Consider the following 17389-nt stretch of genomic DNA (forward strand, 5'->3'; position numbering starts at 1 on the left):
ACATAAGGGATTAATAATCACCCAAAATGATAAAATTAACATAGTATATGATTATGATATTTCAGTAGAACTTCTGGAAACAGACACTCAAAGATAAAAAACTCGCAGTAGCGAAATCTCAATGATGTAGATAATTTCTGTAAAAAAGTAAGATTAAGAATGTCTCGTAACTTCAGCCACAGGAATAACGAAATTCGACCTGCAAAGGAAACACTCAAAGTTACTCCAAATGAATAAAAAATTGTACTTAGCTTGCTTTTGTGGGAAGTCACGGTGTTCCGATAACGACACACGGCCTTGGTCCTCCTTCTCTATTTAGCGGATGACCCGGTTTGGCTTCAGTTTCCCCCGTGCGCGTTGTTTCGATGATTCGAGCCCTGAAAGATCCGATGCTGCAGACGCGTTCGTTTGTTTCTTGAAGCTCGGAAACGCTCACTAACGATGTTTTCTTGAATGATTCTAATGAGAGACGAAGCTTGCGTTGCCGTAGGAAAAAGACACGTCGGTTTTGTTTCTTGAAGTTATTTACTAAATGATGATACTAGGTTGCTTGAAGAATCTGCTGCTTTCGTCGTCGTTGACTTCATGATTTATTATTCTGGTTTTTTCTTCGTAGGACGTTGTAGAGTTCTTCTGTTCCACTGCCACCAATATTAGGGCTCGTGCCTGTATGATAAGGCGCCCTATGAGGTAATGTTAGACTTGCGATAATTTTACGCTAAGTCGGTTGGTATTGCACTTCCATATTCATGGGAGTGACTTGGGGTTTGTAGATCACTTACGAAGTCGGTATTATCTTCTTGGTTACGACGATGATGTGTTAAACTCATGGTGAGGAGGTTCTTGTAGAAAACACGAAGTATAAAAATAGATATATTCTTCTGAAGTTTTACATGCTGAAGATCAGATATGATTGTACAAGTCTTCTAATAACGATAGCTTGATCGCTTCTGCCAATGATGATGGCTACTTCTGTTCTCTCTACATGATAAAGCTTAGGTAAAGAGATACAGGTCTTCTAATGACGATAGCTAACTCTGTTCTGCCTGTCTACCATCTCTGTTACAAGTTATGAAGGAACAGACAGTAGTTCGAACATATGAACATACTATCAGATGACATAGTTACATACGAACACACAATCAAAATGAGACACGCTACAGATCACGTAGGCCGTTTGAATTATAGGTCGGGGTAGTTGTCTCAAGCAGGGAGCTTGGACTAATGTTTATAAACAATTGAATAACTACAGGTGACGGCATGTCACCTTAGCCTACATACTTATTGTATACGTCATCTTTAGCGTCTCTAGTCTGATCACATTCCTGCAAGCAATCTTTTATATATATGGACTAACATTCCATATTTTTATTATGTAAACACTTACATATATACTATACCCTTTAACTAACCAAAGTACATGAATAGAGAATTGTGTAAAAGTTGAATCAGCATTTTTTATTACAAATAGAATAAAAGGCGAATTCAAAACATTTCGAAAGATTACTTCCGAAAACGTGAATTCATCGTTAGAACTTACAGGTTATATCTTCCGTCTTCAGTTCCCTGTTGGTCCCGGGGAGTAACCTGACAGTCAGTCTTCGTGATTTTTTCGGAGCAAAATATCAAAACTGTCGACAGCGTCCCTGCCTCTACTATATTCATATCAGTTCGACCATCGCTAGAAAAATTAACTGTACCTAAAACACAGAGTCCCTTTAAGGACGCTCTTTAATATTTGGCGTCGCTCTCCTTGTAAATTATAGGCTGATGCAATTTCCATTTTCCTTTCGTGGTTTTGGCTCCTGTTTAACGAAGTGATGAAGTAATTAGTGAAGGACCTTCGAGGGACCGTTTAGGGCCATTAAGAGGGAAGCCAGGAATTCATCTACCGCTGATTCCTAATTCTTTTTTGATTAGAAGAGTGATATTCAGTCATTCTAATGACGGAGCATCTAGTGATCGATAACTTTAGGCCTTAGATCCAGCTATGATGATGATCGAAGGTTCATACAGAAGTAGTCTTGCATCCTTGGGACTTTATCGTGCAATTATTTAGGTTCGGAAAATAATAAGTCACTGATGCAGTACTCACTGTAACGATAACAATACATACTATGAATTATGTAATGAAAAGTTCAATTTCTATTCAGCGAAATATGACTACCTATAAACACAAAGGAAATATGGCTAATGTAAGAGACGCAGAATAGAAATTGACACCTGGGTTTCAGAAGTTTTTGAATATGGTGGACCAACTACGTTCGTTATCATGAAAATGTTTTTGACTTTGTACAGGTAGCTACAGTTTTCAAAGTCATTATAACCAATTGTCCTTGAGACATTTAATCCATAATTTTGATAACATACTAAGAATTCACGTGTCATAGCATCCACAGCCATTTTGGAGTAGTCGGTACTCGATTGCTAACAGTGAATGATTTGATATTTTATAAAAAACTCCAGGTGTCAATATCTATTCTGCGTGTCTTACATTTGCCATATTTCCGTTATGTTTATAGGTAGGGGCATATTCCGCTGAGTAGAAACTGAACTTTTATGCGTAAATGTGTATACTGTATATATATATGTTTATATATACATATATACATAAATATATATATATATATATATATTATATATATATATATATATATAATATAATTCTTTTTAATTCTCGTGATTTTGTAAACTTACCTTAAACAATAAACTATTTGTCATTTTTCCTCTTATGTACATACATAAATGACATACTTATTGCTGGAGTATAGCCTTTTATTAGCTTCGTTATTTCATCGAATTTCATAATGACCACTGTAACTTGTACAGAACACATTCTTAGTTCTATGTTTATTTCCAATACAGCTATTATCCGTGACAGTCTTATCAAGACTGCCACTTTTGTTATTATGAATGATTAAGGCATTAAAATGATCTGAAATCGTGCAAATGAAGCTGCTCAATGTGGATTATTTCCTTCTTGAAGAAAGAACAAACAAGGAATGTTCTTTGTTTTCGCGTAACAGGATGTTGAAGATTACCACTAAGTTACTTGCAACGAGCAAGGAGATCCGATCCTCACTTTTGCCGACAAGTTTGTAATCTAACAATAAACGAATTATCTCTCTCTCTCTCTCTCTCTCTCTCTCTCTCTCTCTCTCTCTCTTTACATTTGGATCAAAGCACCATTCTTCCTTTATGGGCTCTCATTTCTGTCGGCCTTCTTGGGGGTAGGTTAATTTTTTTGTGCTGCAGTCTAATTTCCTTTATCACTGGGTGGTCTTTGGTTGCGGTTTAACCAAGTGAGGAGCTCATTACTGGAAGACTCCCACAAAGACCAACAAGGGTTATTTTTGTGCAGCCATGAATAAGGACCATATTAAGAATTATTTTTTTTTCTCTTCAGCTGATGTAGGCTTCTTCGATTTTCATAATGGAATATCTGTGATCGTTAACCCTAATGGGAATTTTAACATCCTTTTTAACATCCTTTGCTACCTTAATTTCCAGTAGCTAAATTCTTCATTATCATAAAAGAAAACATGCGACTCTGTGAAGTTTGGTTCTAAGAATTCGAATTAATGAAGAGGCAGCGAGAAGCTTTCGTAAGCTGAGATGATAAAAGAAATGATTGCATATGGGAAGTGTTATTTGATGCAAAAAACTACAGAAAACTTGATTCATCGTATGATAAACGTTACTAATCACCAAAAGATCACTTTTCAACTTTCGCAATGAAAGAACACTTGCAGTCTAGGCAATCAGAATAAGGAGTGGTTACAATGCCCCCATCGTGGAAGCCTTCTGATCAGGGTACTGCCCTCGAGACTACAGCATCCCTGGGCAAAGGGACAACCAGCAAACCTGAAGTCTCTCTCTCTCTCTCTCTCTCTCTCTCTCATGATCATCTCTTCCCCAATATCCTTGTGGAAGGTTCTTGAAGAAATTGACCTTGAGAGACGTTGTCGCAACGTATTAAATAACGTGATGAATATTTAGAGAAATCCAGAACTTGCGAAATGACGATAACGTACTGAAGCATTGACGAAAATTATTTTCATATTTTATTATATCCTTAACAATACGGCAGCATAGATCATCTTTATCAGAGAATCATAAGATTTTACAACAAGCATATATTTTCATGTACTTGTTTTGGTCATCGTGCAAATTTGTCACCATACTAGTCTGATGCAATGGGTTAGAAAAATAGCAGTTTTGGAGGTTTGAAAAGCTTGACCTTGAAATGATACGGACCCAGTCTTCACCAGTTATCATCTTACTAGATTCCTTATTTGGACTGAAGGGTAGATCTTGGTAGACATTTAAAGTGAATGCATCCAATTTCTTGGCAATGATAATTGCTTTACCTCACCCATGAACTGATGGGGCTAGATACTGCAGCATATTCACCCCATAGCTACTACCAGTACATAATTATCGGCAACAGAATTCTGTAAGGTCAATGGCGTTTCATTATTTGCTGACTTAAACGCAAGGATTTCGCGAACTGCTGGATAAAAAAATTAATAGTGGAGCTGCTTTTCAAACCTAAGTGCAACTTCATAAAATACCTCCATTTTTAAGAAAACGCAGCTTGCTTTGTCAATACACCTCTTGAATAACAGTAGAGCCACATGTCTTTATGCGCAAAAGACAAAGTTAGCTCATTGTATGAGAGTTTGCATCCTTAGGACGGATGTGGCTATGGATTGCTCGAATCGCGAGGTAAAACGCAATGCAAAATTTAGATTATTTACTTTCTTCACATATTGACCAGTCTTTGAATTAGACATTCGGATTCCAATTGAATACCTTGTGACAAAGTGGATTTGGAAACATTCAATCATTCATAGTTGGCAGTCGAGTAACGATTGATCAGTTTTCAGAAACAATCTAAAATGGTCGTGGTTGTCCTTGCACCTTGAATTGTCAGTATATCATTAAGATTATTGCGTTAATTGTCTCAGAGACAATTGATAATAAGATATCTAATAACTGTAGCTTTTTGCACATAACTCACTTTTTATGAGAACGAGCGTAGTTGATTCTCCTTGTGTAAGAAATTAACAATAAAAGTAAAGGTGTCAATTTATACTCTGAGTCACTTTCAATAGCGATTTTTTCTTCATGTTCATGTATGGTATTCAGTACATAATTCATAATGTTCTTGGTCTGCATGTTTTCCATAATTGTAGGGCTTATATTATACATATATCTCGTTACAGCAAATATTTCTTCAATGACTTACTATTTCTGAACCTAAATGATTACACGATAAAACTCCAAGGAAAAGATATTGGTTCTGTGTGAAATTTCCTAAAATCTCTCTCATCATAAAAGCCGGATCTAAGGAATTGATTAATCATTAAAATATCTGAGCTTTACTGCTCTAATCAAAAAAGAATTACGAATCAGCATTAGACAAATTCCTGGGTCCCCCCTTAACGACCCTTGATGGTCCCTTGGAGGTCCTCCACTAATAACTTCATCACTTCGTTAAACAGGAGCTAAACCCACCAAAAGAGAATGGAGATTGCATCAGCCTATAATTTACAAGATGAGCGACGCCAAATATTAAAGAGTGTCTTTAAAGGGACTCTGTTGTTTCAAATACTGCTCGTATGTTAAGGGATGGTCGAATTTATAAGAACAGCATTAACAGGGACACTTGTTATTTTTAGTAACTGGCTCCCTTACCCCAATAGCAGTTAACTTGAATTTTGTCAGGCTGTTCCCCATAACACCAACGTGCGACTGCAATTTGCTTGACGCTTCTGATTGGCTATCACAGGGCTAGAATCTCTCTCTCTCTCTCTCTCTCTCTCTCTCTCCTCTCTCTCTCTCTATCATATATATATATCAATTCTTTCAGCCGAATGGAATTCAATTCACCAACGCTCCGGGTGCAGATGGCCTCGACCGAAATCGGGTTGGAATGCTCAACAAAACGCAAAGTAATGTCTCCTGGGAGATTGTGGGACGTTTGATGGCTTGTAATATCGGATCTCTGCTTCTTCCTTGATGCAAATAATATGCATTCCCCTTCCCTTTTATTATAGTGCTTCTGTTAAGGGAGAAAAGGTTTGTGAAATTCTTCTCGTCACTTTTTTTAAGAACTGCGATGCAAATTGTTCAATATGTCTCGTTATTCACTGACAATTAGTAAGTTTATTATATAGTAACAAATTTGTCCGTAGATTGAGGATACATTTTCAGATTGAAATAAAAAAAATGAGCGCAGAAAACGTAACTTGCAACGTAACTGTTTCTTATGAGCACATTCGAGTGCCATTAAATATAAAAGGCAAAAACCAGAGATAGCTTTTGTAACATCCCTGCTAAAATGAATTTAGTAGAGGAGAGAGAGAGAGAGAGAGAGAGAGAGAGAGAGAGAGAGAGAGAGAGAGAGAGAGAGAGAGGTATATAAATGCTTCAAAAGCAAGAAATTTTGATAGTCGCCAGCATATTTTGCCCACTCTGGTTTTTTTTACTGAAAATATTAGTTGACCAAGTCTTTAATAAAATAAAGCTCCATTTATTCTATTTTATCTTTGTGTGAATATATATTTTTTTGCGCTCATCGGTGTCCAGAATTTTAGAGGATTATGTAGGGACATTTATACCACACTGCAAAGGGGCACAAGAAAACTTATAGAATATTCATCGAATTATGGAGTAAAAGAATGTAGTGCATATACCAGCCATTTACTTTAGTACATAAAGCCTGGCTGGTTAGCATATGCAAGCTATACTTTTTAAGATGAGAGATCTCTCAACTTTGACCAAAGTAAAAAGGAACTCAAAAAATATTTGAAAAAGCATAGAAGTTCTTTATATACCCAGAAAGATTTATATTGTAAGGGTAATACCGATACCAGTTTGTAAGGGAATTTTGGGAAAAATTGCGAAGAGCCCACACTGCATAAAGGAAAATATGTCAATGTTTGAAGAGGCAAAATACCCTTCGCACAGCTGATGAAATTCATAGCCTGTTCGTTGTGAATTCGGGTTGTGCTGCAAAAAAAAAAAAATAAATAAATAAATAAAATAAAATGAAAACTTTGAAAGAGATTTGCTTTGCTGTTTGCTATTCATGTTTTCTGTCTTTCGGTGATATACTTGAGTTGTTAGGTTTATGATGACATTTTGCATTACTTTACTTGTGAAATAATTCTCTGCTGTGTCTGTGTATTCATTTACTTTTCAATTGAAGTCGTTTTGCATAAAGAGTGATTCTGTAAATTCCTTGAAGACTCCAAATAGACTTTGTCACTGGACGGTTGCCTTCTTTCAAAAGAATGCTTCTCAAAACCAAATTAGAGTGAGTGCAATTATCTGTTTATTAGCGAAAATAATATTGTTAGTAAAGTCTCTCTCTCTCTCTCTCTCTCTCTCTCTCTCTCTCTCTCTCTCTCTCTCTCTCTGTGCATAAAATGAAGATAAGCTTTAACCAGATTACTGAGCATTAAGTTATACCATTAGCTGATGTGCATTCGCGTGCAGTGTTTTTTTTTTTTTTTTTTTACTGAAAAAACAACAAGAGAGCATGAAAGACTTTTTCTCTTAATCTTTTCGTCCTCTGAGTCTCGACCTCTAACGAAAATAAGTTTCCCAGCGGAGCGTCGCTTTTGTCTTTGTAACCTGCAATTTATTTCGCATCTCTGAAGAGAAGATAAATCAAGTCTGTCGTTCCGGAAGAACGAGGATGAGGATTATGTGGCCTTCAGTCTCTCGCTCTCTGGAAAGAGAAATAAGAGGAAAAATACTTTACATACTTTATTTACACGTTTTCATTTAGTTTGCTTATTCATTTTTGCATTGACCCATTTATTCATGTATTTGGTAATGAATTAGCTTATATATTTTGATTTTATTATACCTTTATTATCTATTTACACATGATTTATTTTGTACCTATTCGACTTTGCATTGACCTATTATCTACGACTTGTATTTGGCGATTTTATAGTATATTTATCCATTTATCTATTTATTGATTTATTTTCATTATCAATCTATTTTTTACTCAATCCATTAACTCCTATGAAATATCGTGAAGTGTACCTTTTCCATTTTTTTACTGTACGCTATCCTTTCCTCTCTATGATGTGGCAGCATTCAGTAAATGGTTGATGAAATTAAGGTTAATGATATATCCGGACATCGAACAGATAGCCACCATTGTCTTTAGGACGAAAAAATTAATTCCGTATTTTTCAATAAGCGGAAAAATATGTGGAAAGATAAGTGAGAAGAAACTATTATATTTTCCTGTGAAAATAGGCCCCTGTGGAAAAAACAAATGCAGTCTGGAATGCGCCAAGAATAATTCTTGGTAGTGTTCCAACTCATCCTATCTTCTGTTAATGGAATCTTAACAGATGAAAAAGTTTAGAAATCTTATATATTGCCTAAAAATCAAGATGGACTTTATCTGAGTAAGTCTTCATATAGGTCTGAAAGTACAGGTTTTTCTGACTAGAAGCAAGGTTTTTTTAAGTTATTACGTAGTACGCAATCAGGTACTAACTTGTATATCCAACACCTAATAAAATTCTATATTGAAAACAATGATTTGGGGTTAATAGGTCATTTTTGTCAGCCCGCTAATCCACAAACAAGAAAGAATTATACATTCTGAAACACCTCTTACGTGCTCTCGAAAATCATTGTTAATCATTTCTTGATTTGTGGCATTCGATACTGTATCAAATATAGTTCAGTGAACACTTTGTTCATTTAATTCCTGAAATAAAAGAGTAATTGGCTGCCTGAAAGACTTTATCTTAAAATATTCCAGTGGCTTACCCACATTTCTTAAACAGATGGGTTTCCCCCAAAAAAATAAGCATTGTAGATGTGTAGTTATGTTAAGTCCCTCTAGCAGGGGAGAGTATGATTAGTAGGAATAAAAAATAAATAATAAATTCTTGGAAGTTTTATTCGATACTAAAAATAATATAATTCGTAAATGATAAGCGGTTAGTCAGTAACATCAATGCAATTTGGGCTCCTCTCAAATGGTGGACGGGAGAGAGTTGAGTAGTTAGATTGCCAAGAACAATGTATTCTGCAAAAAGAGAGATGTGTATTCAATGAAAATGAAGAAAAATCAATGAAAATGAAGAAAAATCTGTAAGTCAATGGATTTTTCAATAAGTATTTTTCATTTAGATATGAAAAAGTAATTAAGTTGTTAGATGCAAGTTTCCTTAAACAGTGCATTCATAAGAGAAGATTTGACTCTTTTATAAACATGAACTTATTTTAAAACCAATATTAATATGAAAATATTTAATAAGAATATATTTTAAAGCAATTAACAGCATTACTCTTATAGACTCTAATTGGAGCAGCTTTGCATTATTAAAGTTGTCCCTTGTAATTAACGTGAGACATGATCATCGGTATGAAATGTTGAAAGATATATCCACGAACGTATATGTAAAATTGTACATAAAACTAGATTAAAAAGTAAAGATGGGATGAAAGAATATCAAGAAAGTTATTTACATATTTAGGGAAGCCTGAGCTAGGATGTATGGTGATTCAACCATTGCCACATTTTCTTGATTTTTATTTTATTCCTTTGAAGTTTTCCTGATAACTCAAATGGTCCATTATCAGGCTCCAAAGAAGCTATAAGATATGCCAATCAAACCAGGTATTTATGTCCAGTAGACATACTTCTAATTAAAGGAGTACCTTAGCTGGCTTCGTTTTTGTGTTTTCTCATCATAACCTTCCTCGAAAGCTTTTATCTTGATCTAGCTCCAGGTTTTTCTTATAAATTCTCTGTTTCCTTTTCCTTTCCCCCAACCCCCCACTTTTTATTTATAATAATAGTTTAATATTTAGTGCCAGTGGTTCTTTCCCTCATTCCTTCATTCTAAAAAGTTAGAACTCGTAGGAACTCAAAATCTCTCTCTCTCTCTCTCTCTCTCTCTCTCTCTCTCTCTCTCTCTCCTCTCTCTCTCTCACGAATACTTTATTTTCAGATGAGTTATTCATATGGTTTCCTAACATTAACTTATTGTATATGGATAACCCGTAAGGAGAGATACTCCTGTAAAAAAAGAAAAAAAAAAAAAAACTAACGATCTCGGTTCAGTAATTTACCCTAATAAGAAATTGGTGGAATTTTCGTCTCCTGAAACCATAAACCGCCTTCGGGAGGGACAACGTTGCACATTATAATGCGTTTAATATTGGAGACAGAAGGGAAGAAAACACCATTACAGGTCCTTATGAATTCATAAATTTCTCCCCCTCTTTGACGTTTATGTGTTATGTATAACTGATTCTGTTCCCGGTTGTGGGATCATTGCTTTGGTCTTTATGAGTAAAACGAGATAGAAGAAGAAGAAGAAAGTCTGGAATATTCTCTGATCCCCGGTTTTCATGAGACAGTTATATAAGGGATAATCACCGACAAGAGCAGCTGACCTTTCTTGCTGCAGGTTGTTCGACCATTCATCTCTCGCCATAAACTAGACGGTTGGAGGAGGATCGTGATTTTTACGAGGTAGTTACTTTGTGAGAGCATTTTGTCCTCCCATTTTTGTTTCCTGGTGCAACGTCTGTTAAGGAATGTTATTTCCGGAGCCATATAGTTCAGTTTTAAAATGAAAGGAGAGACATATCTACAGTTGTGTATATGCACATACATTTAAAATTAAATCTGTACAGAAAGCTTTCGATAAACTGTACGATTCGCCTTTTCGATCTCGAGGTTGAAAAGGCGAATCGAACAGTTTATCAAAAGCTATCTGTACAGTTTTAATTTTAAATATATGAACATATACATAACCGTGGATTTGTTTCTCCATTTCAAGACTCATGCCACTATGCGTATTTATCAGTTAAAATGAATCTTTAGTTTATCAAAAGAAAGAGTTATGGTCATATCAAATTGCACGAAGTGCAAACCACGGCTTGAAGACAGGGTACGGAAATCTATTCTATTACCTTACGACTTGTGAAGCGTGAGGTAAGAAGCGTTAGTAACAAGTCATCAGTATGTAATGATATATCCCAAAATACAAAACTAAATAAAGTAAATGAAAATACGTTCCGTTGTTCACTAGTGAATGGTAATACTGAAATTTTTTTGCAGCTGAAATCTGTTTGATGAAATATATTGATAGATATTAAGAGTTTATTGTACAAAGTTGTATAGACGCTAAAACTTATTTGTACTTTCGGAGTGAAACTGACAGAACTCAAAATGAAACTTGCTGTGTTAAAACAAGGAAGATTTTATTAACTAAAATAAAAGGGAAATATCAGAGAAGATAACCAAAGTGCAATGTTTGAGAACTTTAAAGGAACAAGTTGTCAGTGGAACGATGGGGATGAAGGTGTTCGGGAAAACAAATGATGTTTATGTTGTAGTCCTAGTGCTTTATCTTAACATAACTAATGTACTGTCGGCCAAAAAACTCTTGGCAGAGTTTCATAATTTTTCGTTCACCTGCCTGACGCACGATTCATGTCTTATTTATCTATTTTTCTTTTCAAAGATGGAAGAAATCATATGTAATGACGTTAAAAACAGTCACTGATATCTTTAGAACATTACGTTATGTTACTGTGTAAAACTATTTTCCATATAGCAAAACTGACGTGAACGAAACGAAGTGATAAAAAACGTCATATCACAACCATAGATATACATTACCAAATAGATAGGAGACACCTATCACTAGTAGTATCGCATAAACATAGTCCTTAAATTATCATTTCAATATTAAGTTGAAGGTAGTTGAACTTTTCCATTTGTTAAATTTTATACGAAAACATTGGAATCTCACAAAATGCTATCAAATTTAAAAGCAAAAAGAAAAAAAAAAACATATCCTAACAGTGTGAACCAGGCGACCTCACTCTATTGCTTTTGATGTTATGTGCATGGGAATCTAATGTCAATGTGTCATTTATCGGTCTAAGAAACATCCCTCGATGAGCGAGAGACAATTATTGCACTGCATTGCAAGTTCCTGTTGGAGAGATATCAAGAATGCTTAATAACCCGGAGAGAATCATACATAGAAAAATCAAATTATTTAAAGAACGACAAAATTTAGAACATTGGCCTAGAGGTGGAACACCTCGAAGCACCACAAGAGAGCAAGACAATACAGTAGTGTAAATGTTGTTGAGCAACATTCATTTGTGAATTTTGAATTCTAGTGCCTCGTCACGACATTGCTGAACCAGGAATCATGACTTTCTCTACGCTTATGACTGGTGTCTGATGAATACTTTACATGGAGAGGAAGAGGTTTTTAAATCTACACTTGAAATCTTTGATAGTTGTCTAATGAATAAGCAAACTTATCTTTGATGGATGAGAGATTCAGTTAGGCTTACTCTTTTTGTTTTGTTTTTTATCGGTGGCCAGTGAATACCACGGATAGGGAGGGAAACGGTTTCAATGATGCATGCAATTTTTTTTAAACCTAAAGAATGCATTTTATTGGGAGATACTTTATTAACATCGGCCTAATCCTTCCATCACTCCAATACGCCACCTCCGCTCTCTTCTCCATCTCAGGTTACTCGATCCGACGAACTCGTATCGCGTGAAAGCATCACTAATGATAACGGTTATTTTAAAATTCCCCGCACCGACAACGGACGCCAATTAAATGGATGTAATAACATATTTCTGTTCAAAGAAACTTCATCTTTCATTCCCCAAAATAAGTGCATATACTCGTGTTACATCCTGTAGCCGTTCAAAGAGCAACCCTTGAGTTAAGCAGTAGATTTTACTTGAAAAAAAAAAAAAAAACATATGAAATAGACTTAAACGAGAACGTCACCTTACACATTTCTTATCCTTTCAAGCTACTTATAATATGCTTATGGTAGTAGGTCTAGGTATACATGTGAAACTAATTTGAATTAATTTCTATTTTGATCAACCTAAGAAAGCTTCAATGAAAGTAAGCCTTTCTTAATGTATTCGTCAGTTTTGACTCCCACAGTTTTCCAACGTGTCCAATTGAAACAGGATGATATGCAAGGAATTCGATAAAAAATAAGACTGAATAAGGTCTGAGTTAATTATGTTAAGCAATTATGAAAAAAGATAAGAAGAAAGGCGAAACATGGCTAATAAAACAAGAATAAAGCAGATTAATATATATATATACATATATATATATTTATATATATATATATATATATATATATATTATATATATATATATATATATATATATTCGATTTAAATATTAATTAATATTACGCATCCGATAGAGTATGCTGTTTAAAATAGACCTAGGCTAATCATGTGGAAAATGGGAAAATCAGAAGTCCAATTTAGGCCCACTAAATGTGTCATGCAAATTATTTCATTGATCAAAGGAAAAATTAGTTTAATTAAACATCGTTTTTCAAGGAATGTTAACGCCTTGATGTATTATTTATCGGTCTGAAGGAGACAAAATGACAATACCCCAGTGCAGTACGATACGTTGAGTCAAGACTCGAGCGGCAGCAGCCAGCCACTTCAAAAATCCTTCGGTATGTTGTCACGAAGTTAGAGTTGAGAATAAAATTAGAAATCGTGGACCCATCGGTATATTTTTATTTTTCTTTACTTTGCAAAATAATTATCTTTAACACGTTGAAAAATAGTCTACTCAATTCTAATGTAATTTATTTCAAGTATATCACCTTTGAAAGGAAATGTTATTTATTGTTAAGTAAATAATCTGGCACCTGCATATGGCAATATTTCCATAACGAACAAGAATTAATAAGAAACTACGCAATTCTTCTTCGTTGGCCGTCTGTACAATACTCAATACCATCTTTTTATGGTGATACGTGATTCATTCTCTCTCTCTCCTCTCTCTCTCGTCTCTCTCCTCTCTCTCTCTCTCTCTCTCTCATATCTTAAAGATCTTCACTATACATTTTTTCTGTAACATCCTATGTGTCTTCAACATTTCTTTTTGTCATGTGCTGAAATTCTCATTTATTTCTTACTATTCACTACAGTCACGCAAGAAGACGCTCCAAACACAATAGAAACCGGGGAAACAGGAAGACGCTTAAGCAAACTGAGATGATCAAATGGATTTAGATAAAACAGACCTTAGTAGCTGTTACTTCAAAATGAGGACGAATCGCAGATGATAAATCATATATGGCACCCACTTTCGCGTGGTAAGTTAGTTTATTGAAGTTCTTACCCATCAAGCTCTTAGATCTGGGTAAAGGTTGAATGCAATCATTTTCATGATTCTATTTATTTCTGCAGTTATTAAAACGAGGAAAGACAATATCAACATGCTATATTATTTCAGCAGTAGATTAGATTTCATTGGCATTTCCTTTCTACAATAACAACTGTCCGATACTTGAAAAGCAAAACTCACTATTATTTTAGCAAATACGCGGATCACATCCAATCTTTAAGAAAAGGGGAACCATTTCTTCGATATAGGTGGGGGAATCGATTATACAAACACTGGTATATTTTTTGCTTGAATTTGAATAATTAAAAGATAATCATCTCGAGCATTGGGTGTGACCTGAATTAAAACGGTAGGATATTATTTGCATAAAAGTGCAGAGAAATAATTAGTTAGTAAAACAAAATTCCATGCGTATAAACATCTTTTAATCTTGGTGTCCAACCTCTCTAACTATTAGTTATTAGTGCAACTGGGGGATTTCATCCCAGTTCCACTGAAGATCTTTGTGCTCATGTTCTTCATTTTCTAGATCCCTTTACCTTGCTGTCCCACCACTCCAACTCCATCCACTGTATCAATTGCTGAAAGCCGAAAGTGTCTCCTGCTTGGCTTGACACCTGAAATTCCAGAAAATTAAATCATCGGTCAATATAACATTTTTTTTCAAAGCAGAGAAAAAATATAAAGCACAGGTAGAATAAAGGTGATTTAAACCGTTCCGAAAGAGCCTTTAATAATCAGAAGTTCTGCAGAAATAATGAAAAGGAAAACTTTGCTCCTCAATTCTCCTCATCTTCAGGTCCTGAAGTATTGCGCCGTTATTTATTGTGCTTCATCTCGGAAGACGAATGAGTCCGCAGCAGGAGGCGCATTACAAACTTTACCTGAAACATTGATCAAGTTTTTCTCGATCATATTTCACAAAACAAAGGCAGTTGAAAGTTGAATTGTAAAAGTGCCACTCTGGTCTTTGTTGGGGTGACTGGTCGTGTTATGAGACAGGGAGGGTCTTTGCGGCCTTATGCTACTTCTGTGCTGTTGGAATTGCCTACAAGCACACAAACATATACATACATATATATATATAATATATATATATATATATTATATATATATAATATATATCTATATATTATATATATTTCTTTAGGAAATACGGCTAAAGGTCTCTCTCTCTCTCTCTCTCTCTCTCTCGCTCTCTCTCTATCTCTCTCTCATAGATCAAACTGCGGCGAAGTAAAGTGACTGAGGCATGTTCTTTCATTTTTTTTATGTCTTTTTTTTTTTTTTTTTGACAGTTAACCTAAGCGTTTACTTATGTACCTGGTTGACAATATATATTATGGATCGCGGATCCAACTGGAAGGTGGATTATATCTATTACTTATCTATTTATCTATCTACATAATATATATATATATTATATATACATATATATAAATATATATATATATATATATATATATATATGTATATATATATATATTATGTAGATAGATAAATAGATAAGTATAGATATAATCCACCTTCCAGTTGGATCCGCGATCCATAATATATATTGTCAACCAGGTACAATAAGTAAACGCTTAGGTTAACTGTCAAAAAAAAAAAAAAAAAAAACAAAAAAAAAAAAAAGACATATAAAAAAAATGAAAGAACATGCCTCAGTCACTTTACTTCGCCGCAGTTTGATCTATGAGAGAGAGATAGAGAGAGAGCGGAGAGAGAGAGAGAGAGAGAGAGAGAGAGAGAGAGCCTTTAGCCGTCTTTCTAGAAATATTTACACACACACATGGAAATTATGGGCAAAAGGCTTTATGAAATATTGGAGAACTTCCTGAACACAAGAGAAATATATTTGCTACGAATCCGTTGAAATATATGACGCTGAGAGAATAACAAACAATCGGTAAATCTACTTAGGAAACCAACAAGATTTCTTCCCTCTTGCACAACCACAGAAACTCCTGGCCGGTAACACATATAAAAAGGGGGGAATGTTTTATTGTTCAAAGTGCTGCTTTTCTTTTATTACTTTCTTCAACAAAGTGAAATTTTGACACAACTGTCTACGCGAGCAGTTTTGTCTTATAAATAAATATGATTCTAAGACCAAAAGATACGAAGGCGAACGAGAGATGGAGTTAGCATTTTGTTCTTAACAAAGTGAAGTAAATGGAATCACCTTCGAGGAGACAGCATGGTTACTTGTTCCTAAGCTTCCCCTGCAGATACTCTGGCTCTGGTTTCGAAGGCAATATTATAGAAAACTAGGAGGGGTAAAGTAGTTACACATTTTATACACTGATGCTCAAAAAGGTATCAGAATTATTCGTTTTTGTGGTCTCTCATAAATCAAAGAAAATATCCCACACACACACACATATGCATATATAATGTATGTATTCATAATTGTATCAACGCAGTTACCAACAGACACTATCTCTACATTTATATCTTTCAGTTTTCTTTATATTCTTTTATAGTCACGTAAATTTCTCAGGAGTAATTGACAAATTTTCGTTTTTTTTTTTTTCATTTTATATGGACAATAACTGCTGACGGACAATTCTTTTCTGAGTTGTGATATCTACAATAAGTTGTCTTGTCGTTAATTTGGAGCAACTCGTGAAAAAAAGAGAACAGTGATGAATTAATCAAAAATAATACAAAAAAAAACATGGGGCTATCAAGCCCTTGAGGTTTAACGGATACAACAACGTAAGAGAGAGAAGTTTACTTCGCAAAGTTCTGGCAAAGTGAGAGAAGACCAGGAGGACAAACGAAAAATCTTAAGGACAAGAAAAAGAAAAAAAGCCTCTGGCTAAAGAAGAATCCACTAGGGTAGACGGTAAAAGGGAATATGTCAGGAAAAAAATAAAAAAAAACCTATGAAAATATTCCCAAGTCTTCAGAAACGAGCGGAAGGGGAGGGTCAAGCAATAGTTTAACTATTTCGACCACTAAGTTACAGAGGATCGAAGAAGCAGTGGGAAACTAAGAAATAAAATAAGAGTGGCTGTTAGTTGTTCAGTTATTCAATGGCTTCCTTTTGCGATACGCCAGAAAATCTCTATCGCTACATTGAGAGATGGTATGCTATAATCCTCTTTCTGAGGATGGTACTATTGTAATATCTGAAAACTCAAGACTCATTGCGGGAAATGGAGTTT

This window comes from Macrobrachium nipponense, chromosome 9, assembly GCF_015104395.2.
Source record: "Macrobrachium nipponense isolate FS-2020 chromosome 9, ASM1510439v2, whole genome shotgun sequence".
NCBI lineage: Eukaryota > Metazoa > Arthropoda > Malacostraca > Decapoda > Palaemonidae > Macrobrachium > Macrobrachium nipponense.